Source organism: Zea mays, chromosome 5 (genome assembly GCF_902167145.1).
Source record: "Zea mays cultivar B73 chromosome 5, Zm-B73-REFERENCE-NAM-5.0, whole genome shotgun sequence".
Taxonomy (NCBI): Eukaryota; Viridiplantae; Streptophyta; class Magnoliopsida; order Poales; family Poaceae; genus Zea; species Zea mays.
This window is the reverse complement of record NC_050100.1, coordinates 132,915,265-132,921,264: the sequence shown is the minus strand read 5'-3', so window position 1 is coordinate 132,921,264 and position 6,000 is coordinate 132,915,265.

The following is a 6,000-nucleotide window of genomic DNA, read 5'->3' as shown; positions in this document are numbered from 1 at the left end:
CCATTTCTTGAGCTTTTCAAACACCTTCGGCAAGCATTACCTTCGTCATGCCGCCGAAGAAGGCTTCAGCAGCAGGGGCTGGCACGCTGCAGCCGCTAGACCCCAATCAAGACGTCCTTTCTCTTAGAGAGGCACGAAGCCAGAAGAGGAAGGCTGCCAGTCCAACACCTCCGGAGGATGATCTGGATCAGGAAATTCAAAACCTGGAAATCCTCCAGCAGCAGGTTCAACGCAAGAAGGAGAAGATGGCCCGTCTAGCTGATCTTCAGAGACAAATAGATGAAGCTTCCGAAGAGGTTCGTCATCTTGTTCAAGATGATCAAAACCGAAGGCCTCCACGCAGAGAGCTTCACCAGGAAGACTTCCGTAATGAGGATGACTGGTATGACGATTTCCATCATGGAAACTTTGCTTTTGATGATGCTTCTCCTCTCTCAACAGAATTGCAGGCTACACCTTGGCCACAGACTTACAAGCCACCCCAGCTTCCTATATATGACGGTCACTCAGACCCTAAGCAATTCCTAATGAGCTACGAAGCAACTATATCTTCGTATGGTGGCAATACGGCAGTCATGGCAAAATCCTTTGTTATGGCCGTCAGAAGCGTGGCTCAGACTTGGTACTCTTCTCTTCGGCCAGGGACAATCACTTCTTGGCAGAAATTGAAGGATATGCTGATAACTAGCTTTCAAGGGTTTCAGACGAAGCCAGTCACTGCTCAGGCTCTCTTTCAGTGTACCCAGGACCATGAAGAGTACCTTCAGGCGTATGTCCGAAGGTTTCTGCGATTGAGGGCACAGGCGCCAACAGTGCCCAATGAGATTGTCATTGAGGCTATGATCAAGGGGCTTTGGCCAGGGCCGTCAGCACAATATTTTGCCAGGAAGCCACCACAAACGCTGGAAAAGCTACTCCAGAAGATGGACGAATACATTCGAGCTGACAATGATTTTCGTCAAAGAAGGGAGGAGGCTTTCAGGTTTTCTGAGATGACCAGGGGCTTCGGAGGAAGGTTTTACCCGAGGCATGTCAGGTCAATTCATAATTCTACTCAAAATGATGATAAAGGGAGTCAGCAGCAAAGGCCACCTTCGGCGTAAAGCCTTCGTCCATATCGCAATCTAAATTTATTATTTCGAACAAATTAATATTGCGAGGGGCTACTGTTGGGGACCTTCGGCGTCCGAAGGTCCTCAAAAACAGGATTTAACAGTATTTCTGCAGTACAATGTGTGAACAGGTATCCTCGGACTAAAGTCAGCATTGCAGTAGACCGGAATAATACGAAGGTTGATACAGAGCCGAAGGTGCGAGCAGGAAAGCTTCGGCGTGACAGCAAAGAGTGGAACCGACTTAAAGATGAAAAGGCTATTCAGACCTCGATAGACTACTATAGAGTTATTATCAAATGTAAAGGGCATGAATGTAATTTTGTAAGGGCTGTGTCCCGTGTCTATAAATAGGTGAACAGTATCCCCGTACTGTTCACGCTGACTTGGCATTCACTTTTTGCGTCACACTTGTATTGTCATCCCTTCTCGACTAAAGGTACACTTGTAATTCAATAATATTTCCGTTTATGCTTGATAATAATAAATAATTGTTCATATTGTCTTTTATATCCTTTACATTTTTACCTTCGTCATTGTTTAATGAATTTATGAAGGTACGTCCTTCATAACCTTCGTCCGTAAACCATTATATCCTAAGGGAAATAATGCTTCGGAGGACGAAGGACCTTAACGATTAACATTTTCTATGTTGCCTTGTTCTTAACTCTTAGCACTTGAGAACAAGTCTCCAACAGACTAACTAGTTTGCTCTAGTGTATAAGTTATACAGGTGTCAAAGGTTCACAACAAGTCAATTAAAAAGACCAAAGTTGGGTTCAAAATAGAGAGCTAAAGGCATCCCGAAAGGCTCCCTGGTCTGGCGCACCGGACTGTCCGGTGGCGCACCGGACAGTGTCCGGTGCACCAGGGGACCTCGCGCAGAACTCCTCAGCCTCGGGAATTTTCAGTAGCCGACGCACCATAATTCACCGGACTGTCCGGTGTACACCGGACAGTGTCCGGTGCTCCAAAGGAACGCGGCTCTGGAACTCGGCAGCTTCGGGAAATCAGAACTGCTGCTCCGCTATAATTCACCGGACATGTCCGGTGTACACCGGACTGTCCGGTGCAACTCCGGAGCAACGGCTACTTCGCGCCAACGGTCGCCTGCAACAGCAATTAATGCGCGCCAGAGCGCGCAGACGTCAGGCACGCCCATGCTGGCGCACCGGACACTCTACAGTACATGTCCGGTGTGCCACCGGACATCCAGGCGGGCCCAGAAGACAGAACTCCAACGGTCGAATCCCAACGGCTTTGGTGACGTGGCTGGCGCACCGGACATGTCCGGTGTGCACCGGACTGTCCGGTGCACCATACGACAGTCAGCCTCCACCAACGGTCATGTTTGGTGGTTGGGGCTATAAATACCCCAACCACCCCACCATTCATTGCATCCAAGTTTTCCAGCTTCCAACCACTATACAAGAGCTAGCATTCATTACAAAGCACACCAAAAGAGATCAAATCCTCTCCCAACTCCACACAAAGCATTAGTGACTAGAGAGAGTGATTTGTAGTGTTCATTTGAGCTCTTGCGCTTGGATCGCTTCTTTTCTTTGACATTCTTTCTTGTGATCAAACACTCACTTGTAATTGAGGCAAGAGACACCAATTGTGTGGTGGTCCTTGCGGGAAGTTTGATTCCCAAGTAATTTGAGAAGAGAAGCTCACTCGGTCCGAGGGACCGTTTGAGAGAGGGAAAGGGTTGAAAGAGACCCGGTCTTTGTGACCACCTCAACGGGGAGTAGGTTTGCAAGAACCGAACCTCGGTAAAACAAATCCTTGTGTCAAACTCCTTATTTGCTTGAGATTTGTTTTGCACCCTCTCTCGCGGACTCATCTTTATTTCTAACGCTAACCCGGCTTGTAGTTGTGTTTATATTTGTAAATTTCAATTTCGCCCTATTCACCCCCCCCCCTCTAGGCGACTATCATCATTATCCTCGCAACCATATAAGCTGCGCCCGACCTCCTTGATGTCCATCGAGCGCCAACACCGAGCTGCATCACGGAGAGAGTCAGCACTGGGAGATCGAAGGAGAGCGGACCGACGAGAGGGAGAGAAAACTCGTCGTCATATAGGAACTCGGTTGTGTCACCGTGGGGACCTCTGGTGTGGGCCGAATTTGCATCATTATGGCTCACCAAGGATACCCATGGCACTGCTGCGTGCTATATCATCGCCATCGACGACTGATTATCCACCGGACTTCGTCGGGCCGCCGTGTGTGGGGACGAATGCCTTCAACATCATGGCCATGCTGGTAAGACCCTCTATCCATTGTGGGATGTTGCTTGCTACATATAGCACCGATCTTGTGCGTGGATTAGGGGTTGGAGGAGCTCCGCCACCTAGCTCCGGCCAGGGCGCCGTCATGAAGAATCTGCTCCGTGAGTTGGGTGCTTGAAGAAGAAGAAGAAGAGCCTGTAGCCATCGATCTACGATTGGGCGCGCAGGATTAGATCTAGGGGGAAGACGAGGCTGGGCACTATTGGTTCGCTGATCAACAGCGAGGATTAGCTCCTACTCATATTGGTTCGGGAATAGATCTGGGCCACACGCGTTTGGATCGGCGGCCGTGATTAGGGCACGTACCGGTTCGGCCAGAATTGATCCATGCCATGGAAATCTCTGTGGGCGATTCTGATTTGCGGATGGTGTGGTTGCGTGGGAGTCGTGGATTTGGGATCAGGCGGTTCTAATTGCATACCGGTTTGATTTAAACGGGAACCTAATCCTGGCCGTTGGTTCAGATCTGGCAATCGATATTCGCGGATACCCTTTCGGCTTGGCAACTTTGCGTAAGAGACCTTGGACATTTTAATAATATACCCGCTATCCTGCTCGGGGTGAATATGAGTCTTATGAACTTTTGTGGGAGAGCCCCTGGTCTTTTAGTTATTAATGCGCCTAGTCCCAGGGGTGATAAAAATAGAGAATTACTAGTCGGTTGCACGTGCGTTGCGACGGCTTACAACAATACCCACGTAAACTATCCATCAAAAAAATTCAAGATTTTTTATTGATTGTCTTCGTTCTCTGTATAATATTTTTTTGATTTGGCTAACTTGTGTTATTGTTTACTCCATGCAATATGTCTTTGTACAACACGACCAATGAAGTGAGCAATTAGAAGAGAGTTCACAACGACTGACTGAACAAACAGATATTATAAAATGACATAATTCCACCATACAGAGACCAAATAAGAGAAAGTTTGTGAGCTCAAGTTTATAAAATAAGTTACATGAAATCAAATTTATAAAAAAGATAGATCAAAATATGGAGTGATTGCTAAAGTCAGGCATCAATAAAAACTAGATGTGCTCCATATAAATTATGCTACTTCGTAGCAATTACTAACGTTTACTGTTAGTGTGACAAATCATTGTTGCTCCATCCAATCCAGCAACCTCAAACACCATGTAGTCCATTGCGCCAATGTGGTCTCAGAAACGACCTAATGCTTGCAAGAGCCAAGAACGTCGTGTCGTGCTTGGGCTGTAGCCTCGGCCAGTATTGCTGGCCCGGCCCAACACAGTTATATTTTTTATTTTAAAAAAATGTATATGCATATATACAATTTATATTCAATATTAAATACATCTTAGCATGATATTCTATACTGGTTAGACAGCTTCACCTAGTGTCTCCCGTCTTCCATCAGGGCATGGGTTCTCCTGCACCGTTTTTTAACATTTTACACTGATTTAATCAAATGGGCCGACAGGCTAACGGGTTGGCTCGTGCCGGGCCGCCGTTTGGTCATCTATAGGCGTGCAACAGATTAACATTTTACATTGATTTAATCAAATGGGCCGACGGGCTAACGGGCTAGCCCGACATAGTCAGGAGGCCGGCATGACGTGCCTGGGACATATTGTGGCCCGCGTGCGTCTGGCCCGTGCCGGGCCACCGTTTGGTCATCTATAGGTGTGCAGCGGATTAATTTAAAATAGTTGTGAGGGGTTATTTGTAAAAAGATGACGCGGGACGATCGTTGAAACTGGTGCTTTAAGTATAGTATAGACTTAGATAAATTGATTTTTAGTACATAAATAAATCCAGAAATTCAATAAATTCATAGAAAATTCATATTAAATCATTTTGGGTCCATTCCAGTGACATTAATTTTGTATTAATATTGTCTACCAACCAGTAACACTGTTTAGCCATGAAACTTGAATTAAAACTGTTCATTCGAATTAATCTGTTCTAGGTACTCAATAAAGAAATTCATAACTCAATAGCTGTAACTCCGTTTTGATCCATTCTAGTTGCATTAGTCTCACAATAATATTTATTATCATCTGGTAACTTTGTTTTGTCATGAAATATAGGTTAAAATGTTGCACTTAGTCTATTCTATATTTAACCATGTGGATCTTTGGAAAATCATAACTCGGTAACCGTAGCTCTGAATTTAGTAATTCTTGTTCCCACGATCTCCTAGCGACGCGTAGATTATTATTATGCAGTTTATTCTTATGTATAGTGTGATGTTAATTTTGCCTATACCATGTTTGTCTGTATTGCTACGACTAGCAATGAGGTCACGAGAATCTGAAGAGCAAGTTGGTACCTGGAATCTCAAGTCCCAGGCAAGTTGTGCCCTTGATCACTCTTTTTTATCCAATCATGTTCTGATTAATCATAATGATCTGCATATGTTAATTTTGATGGGACCCAATAGGTTACCCTAGTTTGACTATCTTTATACCTTGTTTACGACTGAATTTTTGGTTAGTACATGATATTACTTTATGTGGTTTTGGGTATAGAGATACACACTATTCATGATTATATTTTTATTATCAGTTGTTATTTACTATTCATGTTAAAATCATATGTTAATTGGAACATGGAGAACCACTCGGGAAA